Below are 22217 nucleotides of genomic sequence, written 5' to 3' on the forward strand. Positions count from 1 at the left end.
CCTGAAAGCTGCTGCTAGTTGCTGAGGCTAAGTCTACCATGGACAAAATATGTCACAATTCCAATTCTATGCACACGAGAGGTTTTTTCTCATAACATTTGCTGTGAGAGGAGGAGGCTGCTGTCCTGTGCCAGAGCTGCTGGTGCTTGCAGGAGGAGGATGCAGAGTGGCTCTGCAGGACTGTGGAGAGGATGGACGTCCATCACTGCTCCTGTCAGCCAGCACTTGAACTTGTGTGAGATGTAGGGGTTTGCTAAATTTGTTTCTGAGACTGCTTGCAATATAAAAAAAAGACAGTGACAGAATAGCACAGAAATGAGATTTGGTGCGAAACCACAGAGGTTTTCTACTTTTTTGAAATGTTTTGAAATGTGTTGGAATGGGCCACCTGGCTATCTTGGGCTGTGACTACTAATCCTTTGATGTCCTTATCTGGTGTCATAGATACTCTAAATTAGCTATTTTTAGAAGATTTTAAATTTTATTTTCAAATATGCAATGCATATGTTGCTGGTTATTTTTCATGTCTGTATGATTAAAATACTTAATCCCCTCTGAGAACTTTGCAGTGACTTAAACCATTGTTAGAACTCACCTTTAAGATTTAGGAGAGTAAAGCCAAGTTAATTTAGGAGGCAGCAGTTTCTCCGAAAGGTTTTTTCCCCTCCCCTAAACCACTGAGACAGATTCCTAGCAAGGGCAAACTCAGTGAAAGTGCAACACTGATACAGGGGGTGTCTTCTGCATTCACAAAACAGGAGTGCCCAAGGTGTGCAGGGGGTGGGGGAGAGACTGTATCAGTGTGTTTAGGAGGTCCAGTTCTCACTCTGTGAACAAGGCCTGAGGCTTAATTTGGGATGAGAAGCACTTTCAGCAGGGTTTGCTGCTTTGAAAACATGATCAGAATTAAATTCCTATTAAACAGTCTGCAGAAAACCCAGTATGTGAAGGGCCTTTCCTGGGAGATCTGTGATGTCATTCTGCTTGTGGAAATAAAGCATAGAAAATGTAATCTTTGTGTAAAAAAGATGAAATTACCTAATCTACAATACAATAATCTACGGGCATTCTTTCTGTCATCATTAGAGCAACTTTCTCCATATTTTTCACTGTGTTTCTGACTTTACATGAGTCAGTATATAATGGAACTTTTATATGTTCATATTTTGTTCTAGTAACTATTGAGATGTATTAATTAAACATTTTTACTTGCCTAATTGAGGTTCAAATTCAGGCCTATGTGTCTCAAAAGTATTATTGATATCACTTCTTTTTAATATGTACTGGTTTATACGATGTGTATCAGAACACTTTCCAGGGAGTTTATATGGTCTAAACAAAGGTATTTATAATTATTAATATTTATAATATAAAAAGATGCTCTTTTTTTTTTTTTCTGCATTATTATTTTTATTTGATTCTCTTGAGAGAGAAACTGAAATTTCATAGTCATAAAGCACTTTCAAGTATATGGAAGTCAGATTAGTCTTTGGAAAGGTACAGAGAGTTATTTTTCAAATCTGAGGAGCCAGCAAAGACTGTCTGGGTTGGTAAAATAAATTGCTAAGTTATATGTACAGGTGCTAAGTGTTATTATTATGTAAAAGTATAAATGCAGGAGATGAGATCACCCAAAGGTAGCACAGGAATTGCAATCATAAGAACTGGGAACTGCAACTCTATTTATCACCTGGTTTGAAAACTCCCCCTATGAAAACCACTCATTAACTATTCTGTTGAATGCTGTGAAAGAGACCAGGCTGAGGCAGAGGAATACAATGAATTTGGACTGAATTTTCAATTACAATCCACAGTCTGTTCTGTTTCTGATAATCTCTAAATTCTTTTGAAGAAATGATCATTATAACTGTGTTTAATCTGTTTTCAAAACAGACTGTGAAATAGCCATTGTGCATGCACCTTCTGTTTTTATAACTTCTGTGCTTTGATATTGTAATTGATGCAAGTGGGTGCAATTAAATCTTTATTTGGAAACTTGCACCAAAGCAAGTCATTCAGAAAAAAAGCCACCAATGTGCTTTGACTCTGGATTCTCACACATATTTGCACTTACAATCAAAGCTTTTGTTCTGTTAAACTAACAAGGGCTGCTTAGCATAAGAAAGAGTTAACACAAGCTGCCTTAGGTTCTGCTAATTTCAGGAATAACACTCAAACCGGAAAAAATCTGCAGTAAACTATGCTGTCCCAATAAAAACGACCAATTTTTATTTTAGGTAGGCACTCACAGCAAGTGGAAAGATTTATTGTTAAAGAAAAATACGATCGCCAACAATTACTATTATTCTGTGATTAAATACTTTTCTCCTGATTTTCTTAGGACAGATCACAAGAGAGCTGAGCAGATCTTTCACTCAATCTACTTCTGAAATAGTCAACAAACTACTACTACTACTTCCACTTACTGGGCTTTTATAACTGAGCATGAGACAGTCAGGGATCAAGGTCTGCAATTCTAACATGAGGTTTGTTAGCACGTCTAATTTTAGTGCTGTAACACAGCTATTGATCAGCTACCACATTCCTCTGTATGATCCAGGTACTGCTGTCTTAAAATGTAGCTGGGGATTCATTTGTATGAAAGGATATTTTGTAGAAGGGTGAGTTTGATTCGTTTCAGTGAAATGTTCTGTCTGCTCAGTTCCACTGCAGGACAAGGCTGGGAGCTGCAGCTCCACTGCAGGGAGCTTAGTTCAGGCTGTCAGCTGAGTCTTTTTTCTTTTGCTCAGAAATATTCAACTAAAAGGGAAAATCTTAAATATAATAAACGATGGTGTGTGCATGTATGTGTATTCACATTTATGTAAACTATAATGTCTCAATTTTCTCAGAAAGTTCAGGTTGACCATTTACCACCCATGAAGCAAAGTCATGATAGCATATAATGGGTGTAGTGAGGTTTCAAAACCCTTACAGCAGGTTTAAAAACCCCTATATTCACCTACCTGGAAAATACCAGACCTTCTTCAGACCCAAAGAAGGTCTATTTCAAATGGGGACTCTGACAGAACATACTTCTGGCACAAGCACAGGCTATTTATGGTGTTCCTTGTCAGGCTATTTTCCTAGCAGAAAAGCTCAGCCTCCTCCATGTCTCAGGCAAATATGGCAGCAACACTAACATCAGTCTATGAGGAAATCAAACTCAGGTCTACTGAAAAATTCTTTAGCGTCAATAAGACTGGCTTAAATAGCACCTGTCCGGTGCCTAAAAAAAAGGTGTTTGTTTTCTGATTATTACCTCGAGGTAATTCAGCATCTCAGGGACAGATCTCATCTCCTGTACTAAGACAATTGACAGCTAGTGCCATCATTCAGTAGATGATGGTTGTAAAGATTCTCCAGTCTCACTTGGTTGAAGTTTGTCTGAGTTCCAAAAAATTTTTTTAAGATCAGCTTGAGTACATTTAAGATAAGACTGAATCCATAAGGAAAATATTTTCTTCCCTCCCTTGGTTGTATATTTCTGTGCCTTTTCTTATGTGAGCACTAGTATTTTCATAGCTTTATGGTTCAATTACACCTCATTGAAATTTAGCTATTTAAAAAAAAAAAAAAAAAAAAAAAAGCAGTCAGCTAATGCTGATGTAAAGGACTCAGCAGGGAAAAGAACCAGGAGCAAGGGAAAAGGTTAGATTGTCTCTTCCAGTGATTTTTGCTGGATGTGTACTGCACTCTGAAGCTGCATCAGCTGCAGTTGTAATGCTGCTTCTAAATGACTCTGTGGAGCTGGGTGTTGGACTGCATGGCAGACCACAGCCCTTACTACAATTCTGCAAATACTGCTTTTTCAGTGTAAATGTGACTTTCTGATAGCAATCAATTTGAAGAAAATTTTAGAAAGGCCTTTAAAGAATGGAGTGAAAACAAATTTGAAACTAGTTGCAAAATGTCATTTCTGACCTTTTTTTTTATAACCATTTGTACAGCCTTCAGAGAAGAATGAGCCAACTAGAAAAAAATACTCAAAGCTCCATAGAACTTACATAGAACTTACACAGACTACAGAAGTAAGAATTTCCCTGCCTTTTACACAAGCCTAGCTGACCAGGTTCCATCTTCCCACTGATCAATACCAGAATGAAGGAAGACAAAAAATATTTTTCTCTCCCTTCAACTAAATGTGGAATTCAAATAAAACCAAAATAAAACAGCCAGGAAAATATTACAACTTCCTGCTTCAGTCCTTTTAAAATTCAGCTTCACTAACACAACCTTGGAAAAGACTCAGTGCCCTAAATTACCGCTGAGAGTAAATAATAATTATATTGGCCATAACATGAGGTTTGGGGTAAGTGTCAGCCTAAGGACAGCAGATGGTACTGTCTGTTGGGAGTTTCCCTTTGCTGCTGGAGCAGGTTTAGCTTGGATGGAGAGGAGAGCTGAAGGGCTACTCGGGTCCATGGTGGCATCACTTCACCAGCCCGAATTCCATTTTGCTCCTTTCAGTCCTGCTCCTTTCCTCTCTCTGGTGTCCCTTCCCTTATAGTGATCACAGCCTGGAAAGCCCCAGGGGGCTGCCTAAGTAGGCACAGAGAGTGTAATTCTTTTGTTAAAGGTCATGGGGGAGAGCTGTGAGTAGTGACAGGAAAAGGAGGAAGCCATGAGGATGAGGTACAAGATCCTCCTGTGCCACAAGAGTTGAAGAAAAAGTGCAGAGAGGGTCAGACTGTAAGGGTCAGGAATCTCTTGTCTCACCCACAGCCTTTCAGAAATGCCACAGCTAGCAGGCTCTGCAGCCCAATGTCTTTTTTTGTACTCTGTCTGTTGTGAGAACCCCTCTAAAAACACCAAACCCTGTTAGCACCCCTTTCCTGCACCTATGCCCATGAAACTTTTTGCTAACTCCTCCAAAACCTTTCCCCTTCTTTGAAGACCCTCCAACTCCTGCACAGCTTGAACACCCTCAAGCTCTTTTGCTTTTCTGAAATTTGACTTTTTCTCCAAAGTGCCATAATTTTTCTGATCCTTTCTCTCCCAAATCTTGCTGTCACTTCTACAATCCTGCATGTTACCTATCCTTTCTTCATCCTTATGATGACACAAACACAGCCAGTCAGTACAATCTGCTGCTCAGTAGGCCTCTCAGATGGCATCATTCATGCCTGTCTCAACTAGCTCTGCTTGGAAAGAAATGACATCTCTGTTCTCTTATCACTAAAGACATACATCCAACATTGATACAGGACCTGCACTTGTCCTCGGGACTTCTTATACATCCAGTACGTTTGTTCTTCCAGCAACACTCCATGAAACAGTTCCCTCTGGGCTTTTTTCAATATTATGTTTCAGCTTTTGTTCTTTTTTTTTTTTTTTTTCTTCAGTTTTCTCTACAAGGAACATTTTTAGTGACAAAAGATGCGAGCCATAGATATTTTCAGGAGGTGAATTTGAGGTTTTGGCAGTCAAGTGAGGACATTCTGAGCTTTTGGCTCCTATAAATGGAATGGCAAGTGGTTTGGTTTGGTGGGATAGGCATATTAGCTTTCTTTGTCTTTTTTTTCCCAAAGTAGCTAGCTACATTTGAATCTTTATCTAAAGGTCATGTTTATAAATGTAGTGTTTTATGATGTTTGCATTTGTTTTTCAATCTATGATATCCTTAATTTAGGCCCAGTAACAAGATTTTAGATGTAGAATTATATACATATAATTACATACATATAATTATATGCATATAATTATATACATGCATATATTTTATGTGTACATACGTATTTAATTCTACATATCAGTATTATAGGTACACATCTACACATACTTTTTATAGGGATGTATACTATCACTTAAGCAATTCCCATGTGTAGGAGAAGGTACCTGTGGCACCCAAGACAACGCTATGAAAACTTGGCTCCAGCAAATGAATTCTCCCAGGCAACTAATGCTGCCTTATCATTCTTTTAGTGACTTGGGGTTGTATTATGGCTTTAGTATGTTCTTCACTTAGGCATTATGACTACATCAAGTCTTATGGTCAAGAGAGCCTTGAGTGAGTCTGCAGCTGTTCCAGCTGCACTTAGCATACCTGTTTACTTTTAGGTGCTTACATTAGGTGCCAATTTCCTTGAGGTTGTCTTAGCAGGTGCAGTTAATTACATATAAGAGGCAACCTAAGCATATTGGCCTATTTTCTCAGAACAGAAGAAGTGAGATTGTTAGGTCCTGGCTACCACGTAAGAATTGTTATACAGAGGTGTAGCTGATTCTGCAATGTCTCTGGTCTTTCTGCTCTGAGATATTCTCATCCTTATGCCTGAGATCACAAGAGGGTTAAAAGAAATATTTTCCCTAAGTGTATGGGATTTGCTGATGCTTTGTTGTTTTAAAAATAAAAGGAGTATAAGGGCTGTAGTTTCCTTGACTCGCTAGGACAAAATGAATGTTATACTATGTGTATTCCCACGCTCTGACCAAAACAACAACATGAGCATAGCTGTTTTTTTAGGCAATTGGTACCTTGACCATATGCAACATAAGAAGCATAGTCAAAGAGGGAAATGGTAAGATTGAAAATTCATAATGAAAGTTTTACCAATTTTTGTGAATTTACCTTACAAGTCTTTCAAGTCCTCCATTCTTTGTCACTGCAGTTCTTTCAGGCTGGAAGTTTTGAGTAAAGGCAAAGAGGAGAACTGTGTAACAAGGAGGCACTTAAAAGATGACCACTGGTCTTCAGTTTACTAATAATTAACATCAAAAGCTATGAGACATTCTGACTTCTAAATTATTGGCATTTTTTCAATTTCTGTAAAGTATTGGATGGTTTACCTCAAATTTTTTTCAGTAATGAAACTGAACTCTGTCCAAAAATGTGAAGTCAGCACAAGTTCTGAGAGCACATTGCTTGCTGAGTTCTCACACTTTAAAGCCTTATAGACTCCACATACACTCTCCCCTTAGCATTTTCCATACTGCTGAACGTGGGATCACCTACCTTGTGCTGACTGGCTTAATCTGTTGATTTTCCTGCCTTTATTTGCCTCTATTTTCCAACTGTCTGGTGTGCTGAGCTCTCCCCAGACTAGCTGATCACTTGTTTACTGGACTGAAGCTGGAACTCTTGTCCAACTGGCAGCTGAGAAGGGAAGAACCACAGCTTCTCAGTGCATTAAATAGTCATATTACGCTCTAGTTTGGAAAAACTTTTGCTGGCTTTGTTTTCTTTTTCCCTAAGCATGACATGACAAATATGCAGGGTTTTCATTTGCTGGTTATTTTCTTCTTTTTTATTTTGAGATATTTAAAAGAAAAAAAAAATTTTAGCTATGACAAATCTAACATAAGAAACATGTCTTTTTTTCATCACTGCAGTGGCCTTGCTTGGTATTGAATTACTATGCAACTGCTAGTAAGTGAACTGCCTTAGAAGAAACAGTAGCTGAGGAAGAGTATCTTGGAAGGGGATATAAGTGAAGCAACACCAATTTGGGACTAAAAAATTACTGCAAACACTGGTCTTCTTCTGGGGGGGCAAGTGACAGTGATGACAACGTGACAAATTGTAAAGCCCTGTTATGAACTGAGTCCATTACGATCTTTTGTATAGTCCATCTGCACTCTATCCTCTCTTCTACTAAGCCCTCAAGAGAATTATTTTTGGCATTGCAGACCAGAGATAAACACTAACTGGGTATAACTTCCATGCCATCCAGTTGCAGGGAAGATGCAGAAGGGCAAGAAAGCTTCCTTTAAATACTGAAGAAGGCAAGGCTGGAATTTTCCACCATGTAACAGCTATGAACAGACAGGCAGAAGTGAATCCAGAGCTGCACTTATAGTGTGTTTCTACAGCAGTTGTTTTGTACCTAGCGTGGGTATGGATTCTTCCTGAGAGAGTATGTCTATATGCCTACAAACATTACCCCAGGAAATACAGAAATTGCTCTGGGACACCTGAACTGGCACCTATGCTTCTAGGATACAAAATCTTGTATTTTCCTATACTTGCACCGTATGTAACTCGATGACTCTTTTGGAATTGTTTGCACATTAACCTTATCTATATTTTGACACAGAATAATAACTCTTGGAATATTATGTTCAGATGAACATGTCTGAACAGGCACAGCGCAGAGAAAGCTACCCCAGTGGGTATTTGATTGCATGGCCTACAAGTTCTCTATTTCTTCTTCCTTTTAGAAAAATGAGTTATCTTTAACTATACCACTCAAAACTCTCTGCTCTTCCCCTCTGCTCTGCTCATGTGAGACCCCACCTGGAGTAGTGTAGTTCTGGAGTCCCCAGCACATATATTCCTTGAGTATGTCCAGAGGATAGCCATAAAATTGAGGAGAGGACTGGAACACCTCCCCAGTGAAGATAGGCTGAGGACTCTGGGTTTGTTCAGCCTGGAGAAGAGGAGGCTTTGAGGTGACCTTATAGCAGCTTTCCAATACCTGAAAGGGACCTTCAAGAAAGCCAGGGCAGGACTTTTTGCACGGATGTGTAGTGAGAGGACAAAAGGCAATGGTTTCAGACTGGAATAGGGGAGATTTAGATTAGATATTAAAAGGAAGTTCTTCACGATGAGGGTGGTAAGACACTGGAACAGAGAGCCCAAGGAAGTTGTGGATGCCTCCTCCCTGAAAGTGCTGGAGTCCAGGTTGGATGGGGCCTTGAGCAACTTGATCTAGTGGGAAGTGTCCCTATCTGTGGCAGGGGGGTTAGAACTAGATTATCATTAAGGTTCTTTCCAACCCAAACCATTCCATGATTTATGAGTGAACTGTAAGTTTGGTAGGTGCACTCTGAGAGAACAATGAAGCAACTAAGAGGACTAAAGTGAAGAAATACCTGACTCCTGAATCCTGCTTGGCCTTGGGAATGGGCTTTCAGCATGGGGAAATACACATAGGTTGCTTTGGGTACACTTTTAAAAGACCATGAGCCTGTGTGATTTACGTGACTTCAGGTTAGGGAACAGATGAGTAGATTTTTGCACAGAATATAGTTTGGGATTCAGCACCCAAATTTTACATGAGCCCATGTCTGACTTTGGAATGCCTACACACATGAAGAAAAATAAAACTAACTGCTGACTTCAGTAGCAGCTGCTGTATACTCAATACTTTTGATCAGACCATTTTTACTTAGGTTCCTGAATATGGATTTATGAGCCAACCTTTAAAAACCTTGGCTGAAGTTCTTAAAAGTTATTCATCTATTTTATACTACCCATGATGAGGCCCCAAAACTACCCATGGCTAAATTCTTTAAGAAAGAAAGTACAGCTGTACAACACTAAATCATGGATGTACTAGGCTTGGCACTCTCCAATAGTGGAAAAAAGTAGATGCTTGGGAGAAACTGTTAGAACAGGACAAGGACAGAATTACACATGTCCAGGATCCTCTCCAGGACGTTCAGGGAATCCCTGTACCAGAAGTTCTGTATTTGTATTTAATTGCTTCAAGCAGACCTTTTTTTTTTTTTTTTTTTTTTTTTTTTGTATGGATTTGACCAAACATTTGAACATATGTAAATTTTTTTAATCCACTGCATCCTGCAGCTATGAGTTATAACTCTTCAGTGTACCCCGTGCAAAGATGCAAATCTTTCTGTGCTCCTTTGAACCTGTCACTTGCCAGGATTTTTAGAGTGAAATCTTTTTTGGCAATTCCTTATTTACCATTTCTTGCTGCTCAGGACTTTAGAGGCCTTTTTATAATCTCAAGTGATTTATCACCCAAGCTCAACATGAGCCTCTGCTTGTGTATATTTAAAGCTAGAATCATAGAATCCTATAAGGTCAAGTTGGAAGGGACATGAAGGATCATCTGGTCCAGCCCTTCTAATATTATCGTTTACATGTGTCATAGTTTGAGTACGAGGAACTAAAGAAGGAGGATTTTCTTAGACTATGGCAAGGAAGAAACACACAGGATTCTATTCCCTCCCATTTTCTGCCCTTACTCTATGAAGCTCAGGCAGACCCCAGTCCCCCCTCTCTTTCGCCCGCTCCTCGCTTCACTGCTGTTCCCCTGCGCTCCTTTGCCACCATGGGTCTTCAGAATCCACATCCATCGGGTGCTGGGAAGAGCCGTGGAGCCCTCTCCTGAGTTGACCCTGTCACAAGGGGCCCTCAGGCACCTATCCCTGCCAGCATCGAGATCGGGTTGTATATATACATTTGTATTTATTTGTATATTTGTTCCCTACCCCATGTGTTACTGCCCTTCCCCTGTTCTAGTAAACTGTTTCAGTTTTCATTTCTAACTTCAAGTATCTCGTTCTTCTTCCCCTCTTCTTTTGGGAGGGTGGAGGCGGGGTGGCGGTGGGGGTGAGGTAAAAGAGAACAATTCTGTCCTCTGGTTTTTGGTCCACCCAAACCACTAAGTTGTGACAATATGGAATGTCTCAGCACCCTGTCAAGCTGAGACTTAAAACATTCCAAAGTGGGGGAATCCACCACTTACCCTGGGAGACCATTGCAGTGTCTGTCCTCATAGTGAAAAATTTTCCTCATGTATTCAAACAAAATCTCCCCAGGAGCAAATTGTGCCCATTACCCCTTGTCTTGTTTATGTGACTGTAAACAAGGAGTCTCCATCTAATTTGTAGCTGCCCTTTAAGTACTGGAACATTGTAATAACATCTCCTCTAAGCCTTCTCTCAAGGATGAACAGATGTCTTCTCAGCCTAATTCTTCTCAGAATTTGTCCATGGACTTGTTGGTGGATTTAGAATTGTGTTCTAGAACTTATCCTGTTTCTATATAAACTCTTCAAAACAAATTGAATTCAGAATAGACTTAGAATTATTCATGGAAATAAAAAAACAGACTCTTCATATTGGCAGCAGAGATAGAGTGGGGTTGCTGCAGGAACCATGAAGAACCCCTTTAATTACTTATGAGAGATGAAAATGCTGTAGCTGAGAATTACATGGGGTTCTTGAGCAGAAGTAGATGTGTACAGACACACAAAACTGCTAAGACTGCTGGAGGAAATGTGATGAGTTCAATATAGGCAATGCCAAGTAAAGCTCAGTGCCCTAGCTCAAAAACCCTGCTGGTTAGTGGAAACTACTTGGAGATATCAGTAAGGGACATATGAACCATGGGAAGGAACAGGAGCAATAATTCCTCAATATCACAATTACCTACAATTCATTTTGCATATTATGATTGTCTTGAGTTACTTGTATAAAGCATTACTCACTTTGTTACAAGTCTTATCAGCACATGATCAATTTGACCTTAGTAGGTTCGCAAAATTGACAGTCAACTTGAGTACCTGGTTTATGATGTATTATGTGTACTGTTTAACAGTATTTCAGGTACAGCTTTTCCAGCACAGCTTTCATTTCAGTCTTTAAAAACTAAACTCTTTGCAGATGGCAATCTGGATAGAGGAGAAGCCATGGAAAAGGCTATTATAAACTGTCACAGCAAACTAAATCTGGCTGCAGTCAGTCATAACAGAAGCAGTTAGATTATTCCACAACATCAGCAGTAGCTTTTATGTAAGAACATGACCATACACAATATTTGAGGACCATTACTAGCATTGGTTTTGGAGATGAAAGTTTGTATTTCAAGTTGTTGGAGAGTCTTTGAAGATAAGTGTGTGTGTGTGTATATGTGCCTCTGTGGACAAAACATGCAATTACTGTTCCTTTTAACTACCTCAGTTTTACACTGTTTTGACTTGACAGGCATCAGCAGAGGCACCTCTGACTTACACAAGGAGGAACTGGGCCTGTACATCATAGAATGCTCAGTATCTTATGTATATTTATACCCAGATATAAGAAACAATATTGTGTAAGCATGTGCACAACATGACATAATTGCACTGCACGTAACTGTCATTTATATTGGTTAGAAGGATCTAGAGATTGAACCCTGTTGAGTTTGCATCTCATCTCACCAATGTGCAATAGAGCCATTGTGAGCTGAGATGCATTTTACTCAATGAGTAAATTTTAATCATGTTACGCAGTGAGTAACAGAAGGTGATACAGCACAAGTTTGGAGGCATCTGTGATCACTATACCCTTTTTATCTCAGGTAACTAATATTGTACTGGTAAGGAGGACAGCTAAAGAGAATACAAACAAGCCTGATAATGTCTCCAGGGCTTTCCAAGTGTGTAAGATTATCCAGACTGTTTACAGACCACAGACTGCAAGAAAAATCAAACCAAAATCAAACCAAACCCTTGCCCTGAAGACATAATTGGCAGTGTTAAGATTCTTACAATACCCCAGGGACAGTAGTTGCATCCCTACTTCACCACATATTATTGTCAAAAAATATTGTGTAGTCATTTATTTATCTGGAATTAGCAGATTAGGGAACAGTATGTTTTAGAGAATACCCAACATCTGTGAAAACAGTTTCAGTTTAATAGACTGAAATAGACACAATATAATCACTTTGGGGAAGGATTTCAGCAAATGCAGTTGTGACTGCAGTTTCTTCCTCTCCTTTCTCTCTTCTCCAGGTCAGCTCTGATAACAGCTAACTGGGCACAAACTACAGCTCTTTAATCTCACCTTTTATTAAGCATGCACTTTGCCACTAGACTTGTGTAAGGTATTCAAAAACAAGTAAGCCAAATCAACATTTCAAGACTCTAGTCTGGCTTTCATACAGCTGGGTAGAATGTGTCTTTTCACAATTGCAAACCTTTCTTCAAGTTGGATGTTAACACTTCCAGAGTAACTTTTAGTGCCAAAACGACGTTCCTCCCTTTCAGTTCAAAGAAAACACAACATTTGTCATAATGTGAAATGTAGAATTAATTCAAGTGTCAAGTCAGGCACTTGGTAATGAGGTTAAAACCCCTTGAGATTTTAAGTCTCTCTTCCACGCTATCTTATTACAGGGTGGGGAAAGGAAAGAACTGTTTCTTTGGCACTTAGCAGCTTTTCTGTGTCCCTTATCAATGCTTCTCGGACTTCATCTGTAAATTAAGGTATTTTTCCTGGCAGTGACTCCGAGAGGGAGGAAAGTGTGATAATGCTTGCTTTGCGGCCGAGGGAAACTGAGGTACATACTTGAAACAGCCCAGCCCTGCCGAAGCGCTGCCTAAATCCCGCAGCCGCGGCATGGGGGTGGGTGCCGGGTCCCCAGGGGAAGGACAGCGAGCCTTTAACTCTCGGACTGCATCCCGCAAGAAAGTCCGAGGGGGCGCGGCGGTGGCGGAAGCGGTGGGGAAGCAACAGGCTGGTGGCACCGCTTCGCGGAGGGACCCGGTGCCGAGACCGGTGCGGAATCCGGAGTGGGGTGCCCAGTGCCGATCCTGATGCGGAGTGCTGGGTGCGGGCTGCCCGGTGCGGAGCCCAGCGCGGGGTGCACGGCGCGGAGCCCGGCGCGGAGCCCAGCGCGGAGCCCAGCGCGGAGCGGCTGATCGGCTGCAGCAGCCACGGGGCGGGAGGCGAGTGTGGGGCTTGGCACGCCGCAGAGCCCGGGAATTTACAGCAAGTCCGGGGAAGCGCGGGCTCGCGTGAAAGGCTTGCAGATTTCTGTGCTGAAGTAAAAATATTTGCCCTTTGGATCTCCCCTTTCCTCCCCGATTCGGCACACTCGTCGCACACACCCCTCTGCTTCCCCCCCCACTCCCCTCCCCAATTCACCCATCGCCATCCCGGTTTTCCTTTCCCCACCGCTCCCCCAAGAAAGCTGGAGGCAGCCACGGGATAATCACGGCACGGTAAGGAGTTTGGATTTCGGGATGCAACTGTCACATTGCGGTGCAAATGACGCTCACATTAGCATTTGATCATGATCTCAAACTGCATCTTTTATCTCTTAGGAAAACGTCTCTCGGAGGAGATTACCCTCAATAGAGCCGCCATAAAAAGATTTTTCTCTTGTGCTTCTGTGCATCCCCCTGTGAGGGGGTCCCAGTGGTCCCTTGGGAATACAAGGAGTTGTGAGAAGTAACACAACTGGCCACCAGACTAATCCACTCCCTCTACCTTCCCGCTAGCACCTCCCCCTTCTGCTCTTTTTTTCAATAGCAGCCCTTGCTCAAAATCTCAGGTTACTTTGCTAAAGAGTTCTCAGCCCTATAGTTTCTGCCCTTGTCTCTGCCTCCAGCTCCTTAAGAGCCACCCAGCCCCAGCGATTGGATTGGGCAGCCCGTCTTGACACACCACTGTGCTGAGTGCTTGAGGACGTGTTTCAACAGATGGTTGGGGTTAGTGTGTGTCATCACACTCGAGTGGGGATTAGGGGAGAGAGGCAGCCTTGCTGGAGAGCTGTGTGGTCTTCCCCAAGTGTGAGCTGCAAGCAAAAGAAGAACTACCTAGCTCTGGGGGAGAAGAGGCAGGAATCGTTTCCAGCAGCTCAGAGGGAAAAATAAACCCCCACACTTTGTTCAGGTAAAGTAAAAGGCACCTCATGCCTCTCTCTCTCTCTCTTTCTCTTTCCTTCAGGGTTTTCAGAGGAATGCTAGCACAGCACACTTGTCAAAGCCAGTTGCTGCTGCCTTATCAATGCTGCTATTGTACGGCTGACAGATAACAGCGAGCATAGCCTGATGCTTGGCTGTCTTCACAGAGCTAACACTCTTAACGCAGCTAAGGTCACGCTTTTGAAGGTGTAGATGAGAAAAGCTTTTCTGGAGCGGTGCATCTGCCCGCGGCGGGTGCCTCCTCTCTCTCCCCCTCTCCCGCAGCCACTGCGCTTCGCTCCCGCACACACGTGCAGCTCCCAGACCTCCAGCCGGGGGGAAGCGGCAGCCGGGGTCATGCTTGTTGCCGGTTCCGAGGGTTATAAATGTCTCCGTGTTTCACCAGAGTGGTGGAAGCTGTGTGCTGAGGCTGGGGAAGGAACCGCTGCTGAGTATTTCCTCGGTTTTGAGAAGGATGCTTGAGCAGTGTGCAGCCTGTCTGGGGCTCAGCTGGCAGGCAAACCGAAGTGTTTTGAGACGTCTGTAAAATTTGAGGGCTCCTTTATAGAGACCTGGCTGGCCTTCTGATGATCGGTACAGAGATGATTTGGCTTACACATGGTCTTAAAGTTAAGAGGAACTCAGGGAAGTAGGGAAAGGCAGCGTGCAATGTAATGCTGCTCTCGCAGCTGCAGCAGAGCAGATGGATGTAATTCATTTGGAGATCTGTTTGCGAAAGTTTTTTACAAGTCATTGAAACTAAGTAGCATCACTATAATGGATCATGAAAGTCTCGCTGTATTTATAGATGCTAAACTAGCGATCTGAAGTGTTAATTAGAAGTAAGCAAAAAATTCATGTTTAGGAAAGGAGAGGCGCAGAAATGTAATTAGAAATTAGGTTTTGAAGCACTCCGCTGTAATTTTCATTTAATTCAGCTATTATGTTCATTGATGTCCGGAGCAGGGGATGCTCATCAGATTAGCTTAGAAGTCAGAAATGTTATCAGTACAGTATGTCAGGTTACCAGAGAACTAAGATGTTCTCATTGTTTTACTCTAAATGTTCTAGATGGAGAAAGTAGAGGGTGGGTAATTTTAATTTATTTTTTCAATAAAATATTTACTGTATAAATATATGATCTGTCTGTGCAGAGTAACAAAATGATTTGTTTCTTTCGCACTATAGCAGATCTACACACACACTCTCACATACCTGTGGTGCTTATGAATTATTGGCCTCCTGCTAGTGAAAGAAATCTAACCCTGTCCTCACCATTTACAGGTGAGATATTGTGTAAATAATACTATATGTAATATGTTCTGAAATAAGATCTATTTAGTGGAATGAACAAGGGGATTTATGGCTGGTGCTCTGTGATTTTGGCGTTCAGCTGTGTAACCATGCCCATAAAACCATGTTTCAGGTTGCATATATATTTTTGCCTCAAACCAACTTTTCTGTTAACTTTTTTTTTTTTTTTTTTTTTTTTTTTTTTTTTTAGTAGGCTACTTGGCTTCTTTACAGGTTGCTCTGAGCTTGCATTTTCAAACACACTCTTCAGTAAATATGCTTTCTCAGAAATTCTCAGACAGAGAATTAGCTCATTCCCTAATGTGAACATATGTGAATAAATTTGATCAATTTGATTTTTCTCTCAGTCCACTCTTTCTCACTGTCAAAAGTGACGGGAACCTTTACAAGCTTGAAAATTAAAAACAAACCCAAAGAAAACCCTCACCAGGACTCTATATTAAAACCTGGTATGCCTTCTATATTGGGTTTCTCCTTTTCACTCTTCTTACCCTGTCCTGAGAGAAGCCCAAATGAGCCAGGTTCGGTGCACAGAGGATTAGTCTTCCAGCAAAGCTAAGGTGCAGCACTGTGAGCTGCACAGCCTGCTGCTGTCACAGCCTGACTAAAACACAGCCTTCTCTGTGGGTATTGTCAGATTACAGATCAGATGATCTATAAGAAAACATATTTTCAAGAAACTGCATAGCTAACTACACATGCCCAGCTTGTTATTGTTTTACTAGGAAAAAAAAAACGAGTTTCTCTAGCACTGCCAGAAAATCTTGCTGAGAAACTAGGAACAGCAAATCATGTTTTTCCTTCCTTTATAATGATGGGGCTGTTTAAAAGACAATGCCCACGGGGCAGTCCAGCTCCTTGTCAAAATGTAATCTACTGTTCCAGATGGTAAACATTCAAAGACATATTTATGGTGACTTCTACATACCTTCCTTTGACATTGGCTTTTTTTTCTCTGAGAGCACTTGTACTGGGTACACACATGAAGTTTCCATTAGCATCCTAGCAGCTGTGAAAGTGTTCAGAACCCACAAAGATGTTCCTCACAGTGAGATAAAAATAACCTGAGGAGAAGATCTGAGACCAGTACAGACCTCAGTAGATCCACAAGACGCTCAAGGTGAAAAATTCCAGAGGTACAAAAAGATCCATAAACTGCTGAATGAAAGGTGTAATACATTTTTGTTTCTGTTAATTCATCTTTGCTTGATATGGAATGCTGAACATACCAGGCGTGTCTGTACTATCAACTGTGTTTGTGATGGGAGGGAATCTGCACTGCAGAAAAGCTGGTGGGTTTTTTTTTTTCCCCATAGCTAGTGAAGACTAGGTGGGATACTGATTGTCTTCATAGAGTGGTTTTCAAAGTGTCACCTTTTTTTTTTTTCCTCCTCACTGCTCTGAGCAAAGAGACAGAGCCCGGGAAAATGTTTTCCAGCCACAATGTGTTCCACCCTGAATTGTCTTAATTATGTGTCAGTTTATTGCTTGTCAGGGGCTTCCTCTTCTTAGCACATTATAATCGAGGTGGGTGAGCTTGTTCCATCGTAATATGCAACTTCAGTTTCTGCTGCTTAGCACAGTCTCCTTGGCCTTTCATTGATTTTTCCCTCTACTTCAGGGGGAAAAAATATTTATGATTGGTGTCATTTCACCTTGGAAAAAAAAAAAAAAACAAACAAAAAGCCTTGGTGAATTTCCAAATGTCATCTAAATACATCTCCAAAAAGTAGGCTAAATGAGAAATCATTAGGGAAAAATACACATGTAGGATTACAGAAGTATCCTAAAAATGGCAAGTATCAGTGTGAAAATTATTGTAACAGCTCTAGTTCCAGCCAGAAACTGATAAAAACAGTTTATTAAAAATGTTGTGATGCTGGGGACAGCGTTTCTAAATGTGGAAGCTGTTATAAAACCCACACTCAGTGGAAGTTACACAGCTATGGAAAAAAAATTTAAAAATGAAAGATTTGCAAATTCTGTTCTGGCTAGATCACTTTATTGCAGACTATTCTGACAGTTTGCAGTTTATTATCTAGCACTGTTTAAGTTACTACACTTGATGTTACATGTTTGTTCATGCAGGATCAGGAGTTTGAGCCTTGTATAGTAACAGGACTCATTCTTACCCAGGCAAGGCTGGACACTTGTCACACATGTCATGGGAGTCGTGGGTTCCATGATTTCCTTAGCTTTAGAAAGGGCTTTGGGGGATTTGTGTTTGAGTGGGAAGGCAGACTGATGGGATAACAATTGATAAAGCTCCTTTCTGAGTGCCTTGAGAGCTGCAGTGCTCAACAGAGAACAGGGGTCCTGTGACAACTCTGCGGTGACACAGAAAGAATCCAATTAGTGGCCACTCCTGCCGTTGATACCAGATCTCTCCTAAAAATATTTCTGTCATTACCACCCCCATTGTAATCCCATCCACGATGCTGATAACGGGATCAAGAATTTGTTTTCAGAATGCCTGTTTAAATTTTAACTGCTGTCTTAGGAGATTTTGGGGATATTAAAGGAGATGGTGCTGGATAGCACAGCTCACGAGAGACCTACGTGACACACATGTCACGTAGTAGTTGTCTGCCTCATCCTAGATTTTCTTAGGACCTCCATCACAGGTAGAGCTGCTGTAAAGGATGGAGTAGAGGGGTTGGGAGTGTATGTACATAGTGAACACTCCATTGACTTGTGGCTGTCCCTGAATTGCAATTACATGTAGACCTTGTCCTTACACAGCTACACATGTGAAAAGGGGAAGGAGGAGTGAGTGGGAGCTGATACAATCCCCTGCCCCAGGGGATGATACAATTCTTTGCCCCAGGAGTGGCAGAAAGTCTGTCTTTCCTTTAACAAGGCCTAACTAGTCACTCTGCTTTCCCAGATGGACCAGCAGCATAATATTCCCCACTAACCCCCTCTTTTTTTTTCTGTCTTTCACTTTTTCTTGCTCCAGCACGAATTCACCATTTCCATACGATGGGAGCACAGTAACTCTACTGTTGTTCTTACCAAGTAGGGCGCGTTCAACACTGTCATGTGCTTGCAGAGGGCACTCTACAAGCAAAGAAAAACTCTGCACCAGTGTCACCTCGGTAATATATGAATTGCCAAACCAGACACGTTTTAGCTGAATTATTTTAGCATATTTCAGTTATGTCAGTAGATTCCTTCCCAGAGCTCCTGCAAGATCTTTGCTTTAGCATTGCTTGCTTGTACTCAAAAGCTATGGTTAACTGGTGAGAGTAATTCCTTTTTAATTTTTGGTATTTTAAGACTTTTATTTTCTGAGAAAACTAGTAGTTGTTTTATCTTCTGGCTTATGCATTTCACACAGCAGACTTGGTATCAGTGATTTCCCAGAACTTGAGATCTCCCTTGCAGAATCTGTTTAAAAGGTTTGGTAAGCCTTTGTTAGTGTGTGTGCTCTATTAATCCTGGAGCTCTGAGCCTCCCAAGCTTTAACCATCACTGGTGATTTGGTTATAGTGAGACAATTTTGTAGTAGTTGACTTTTTTGCCCAAGATTTCGTGACTTTCTTAAAATTTTGTTTCTGTTAATTTTAGGGCAAAAATTACATTACAATTGATTGTAATTCTACATTGTAATTTTTATAGCTCTCTGCAAAGCTGACAGTATTTCTGGAATTCCAGGCAAAAATGGCTTCTTTTCACCAATTTTATCACAGGCCAGTGTCACAATACCACCACTATATTCTGGGAGATTTCCAGATGTGGTACCGTGGAACTCCAGGCTGTTTTGTAGATCAATGCTAGATTATTCACAGAATATTTAATGGAGTTTCTAAATGGAAGCAAACCACTGAAATTCAATCATTTTATGTTTAAAAAAAATTCTGAAGCTGTATGAGTCTAATTATGACACTGCATGTTGCCATTTCTCTATGATGTGACTCTAACCAAGGGAGAAGAGCTGCTCCACAGCAGCTGTATTTTTGTGGTGCTTCACAGGAGGTGAATTCTGTTTGGAAAGCCCACAGAGAAGATGGGAAAGCCTTTGGCACTAGAGTGCTGGAGAATAAATATATCAGGGAGCTGAACACAGGGATTGTTTTTCTCAAAAGCATCCATAAAAACAGAATAGTGGTCTGTTCCAGTATTGTAATTGCAATGTGCCAAGATGTTCGTTATTCTAGCATGTGCACTCTTTTGTCTGTTTTCACTTAAAACCAGAAAAATGTGTTACAAGCCCACAAATGTTTGCAGATCTGCCAACTCTCCTGACTTTTATCAGTAGTCTCGCGATTTTTAGCTGCTTTGGAAAGATTCAAGGAGTTAGAGGCACTTGTGAGTTCAGAAGCTCTCCTTTCTGTTTTGTTGGTGTTTTTTAAACCTAGTTCTCCTGGTTGCTGAGGAAGTTGACTTACATGCAGCTCCAGAAACATGAAGGAAATTGATGGAATTCCCAAATCTCACTGTGTAAATATATGCAGAGTTGGTGAATAAGGTGGGTTTGTGTATGCTGCGCCTGGCAATTAAGAAAAAACCCAACTCATTTTTCCTGAGGTTTACCCTAATCAGCTCCCCCCCAGATTTCTGATAATTTGTCTGATAACTCCCATTTTGTTAAAGAGGTTTTATTGCAGTGGAGGGTGAGGCTGCTTAACTCTGCCCAACCAGTGGAATAGTTTGCTGCCCTGGAGAAACCCAACCTTGATCCTCCCATCCTCTGCCTCCAGCTGTGTGTTCCCATCTCCTCCGTCATGCCAGGTTTGGCTCTTGGCTCACCTCCTGGCACACTGAATGAGCTCACCAGAGCTGCAGGAAGCTGCGTGGGCTGCCTGCCTGGTGAGATGATTCAGCTCAGCAAGTGGACAGAAGCTCCACATGGTGCAAAGGATGCTGTTGGATCTGGTGGCTTGCTGCGGGAGAGAAAAAAAAAAAATCAGAATCATACAATACTTGCAGTTGAAAGGGACCTTAAAGGTTGTCTAGTTCCAACCCCCCTGCATGGGCAGGGATACCTCCAACTGGACCTGGTTGCTCAAAGCCCCGTCCAACCTAGCTCTGAACACTTCTAGGACTGAGGTATCCACAACCTCCCTGAGCAACTTGCTCCAGCATCTTACCACCCTCACAGTTAAGAATTTCTTCCTAATGTCTAACCTAAATCTACCCTCTTCCAGCTTAAAACCATTACTGGGCCATACTTTAGGGGGAGCTGAGCTGTACCATCACTCAGCTACATGGTGACACCGTGCCCTGCAAACTGAGGCATTGTGTGTGTCTGCAGGAGAAGATGTGATAATTGGTGTGTGGTTGTGCCAGTGTTGCCACAGGCAGGAGGCTGAATGAGATTTTGAGGGTGGGAACCAATCTACATAGCCAAGATACTTGAGGTGCCCCTGAGCCTTAAATACTTAAAGAACACCTACCTAAAGTCATGTTCTCTCTCTGGTCACTGAAGACAGTCCCTCTGAAGGCCTCCAGCCATTGCAGTTAAGCAGTCAGGGTTTCCTCTTCAAAACCTTCAAAGGTACTGCCTCTTTCAGGTGCACAAGTAGGAACGGAGTTTTCCTACTTCCTTTACAAGGATTGCAAAAAAGCTGAAGTTAGAGGGACTTGGTACCATCTTGAGTTTTTCTGTTGGCTCACAGATAACTAGTGCCATGGATAAACACTGTCTGCATTTGAACAGCAGTGATATAGTTCCTGTGTGGCTCCTTAAGGTGTATCCTATACTTTCCATAAAAAAAGGTGTGAAGCAGGTCTTTCATTTGAGCAGCAGGAACTGTGGTTCACTTAAGAGACTTAGATGCTCATTTTAGATTTAATATAATTGAGGTACTGGTTGTAGAAATGGAACACCGTACCCATGCAAAGTGTCATCCATTTCAGTGCTGGGTTACACCAACAAGCCAAATGCATAGCCTTTTCTTTCTAAATTTTACAAGTTACAGGAATACATTTTAAAAATCACCCACCACTGTTACTTGAAGGAATGTCTTGAAGGCCTGTGCGGCAGCTAAAATCGTGGAGGACCAGAGATGTTGGTGCCTGCATGCACTAAAGGAGCAGTGAGGAGTAGAGCATGTTCTTACAGGGGTAGGATGTTGGGCAGAACTGTAAAAGATTCAGTAGTCTGTTTTTAGGCTGAGCTATGCTGAATCTTTTGAGGATTATCTCCCACTGACTTGGCTGCCTTTGGGCATGCCACTCACGAGTTAGAGAAGAGTAGTTCAATAATAAACTGAGTATGTTGTAAATAATCAGCACAGCATACCTTCTACTATTACTTTTTTCCAAGGACTGCAAAAATTCTAACAATAGTAGAATTTAGAATAATATTTGGGTTTTGGTAGCAATAAAGTAGTATGAGTGATGCCAATGTTTGTAGTAACTTTTAGCAAAGATTCCCTTGGTATAATTCCCCACTATTTTATTGAAGAGAATATCTGTAGCACTTGAATTCCTGGATGTGTCTCTAGTAAGCCCATGTGAATTTACCTTGTGATCTATTTTACACCTAGAGACAATTTATGAACTGAAACTGTAACTCTATTTCCTTGGCCACCA

At 41.4% G+C, this 22217-nt stretch overlaps 1 protein-coding gene across 8 annotated transcripts in view; it reads left to right on the top strand.

Annotated features, from left to right (window-relative positions):
* Positions 1-22217, top strand: part of SULF1 (sulfatase 1) — a 138318-nt gene that overhangs the window by 2141 nt on the left and 113960 nt on the right. For 3 of the 8 annotated variants that reach the window (XM_071737740.1, XM_071737744.1, XM_071737747.1), the window contains exon 1: positions 13618-14352. The exons of 1 other annotated variant lie outside the window; for it this stretch is intronic. The gene's annotated coding sequence lies outside the window, so the exon portion shown is untranslated. Of the gene's footprint in view, positions 1-13613; positions 14353-15554; positions 15648-22217 lie in introns of those variants that run through there. 4 more of the 8 variants (XM_071737741.1, XM_071737751.1, XM_071737748.1 and 1 more) reach the window with 4 other exon arrangements.

Source organism: Heliangelus exortis, chromosome 2 (genome assembly GCF_036169615.1).
Source record: "Heliangelus exortis chromosome 2, bHelExo1.hap1, whole genome shotgun sequence".
Taxonomy (NCBI): Eukaryota; Metazoa; Chordata; class Aves; order Apodiformes; family Trochilidae; genus Heliangelus; species Heliangelus exortis.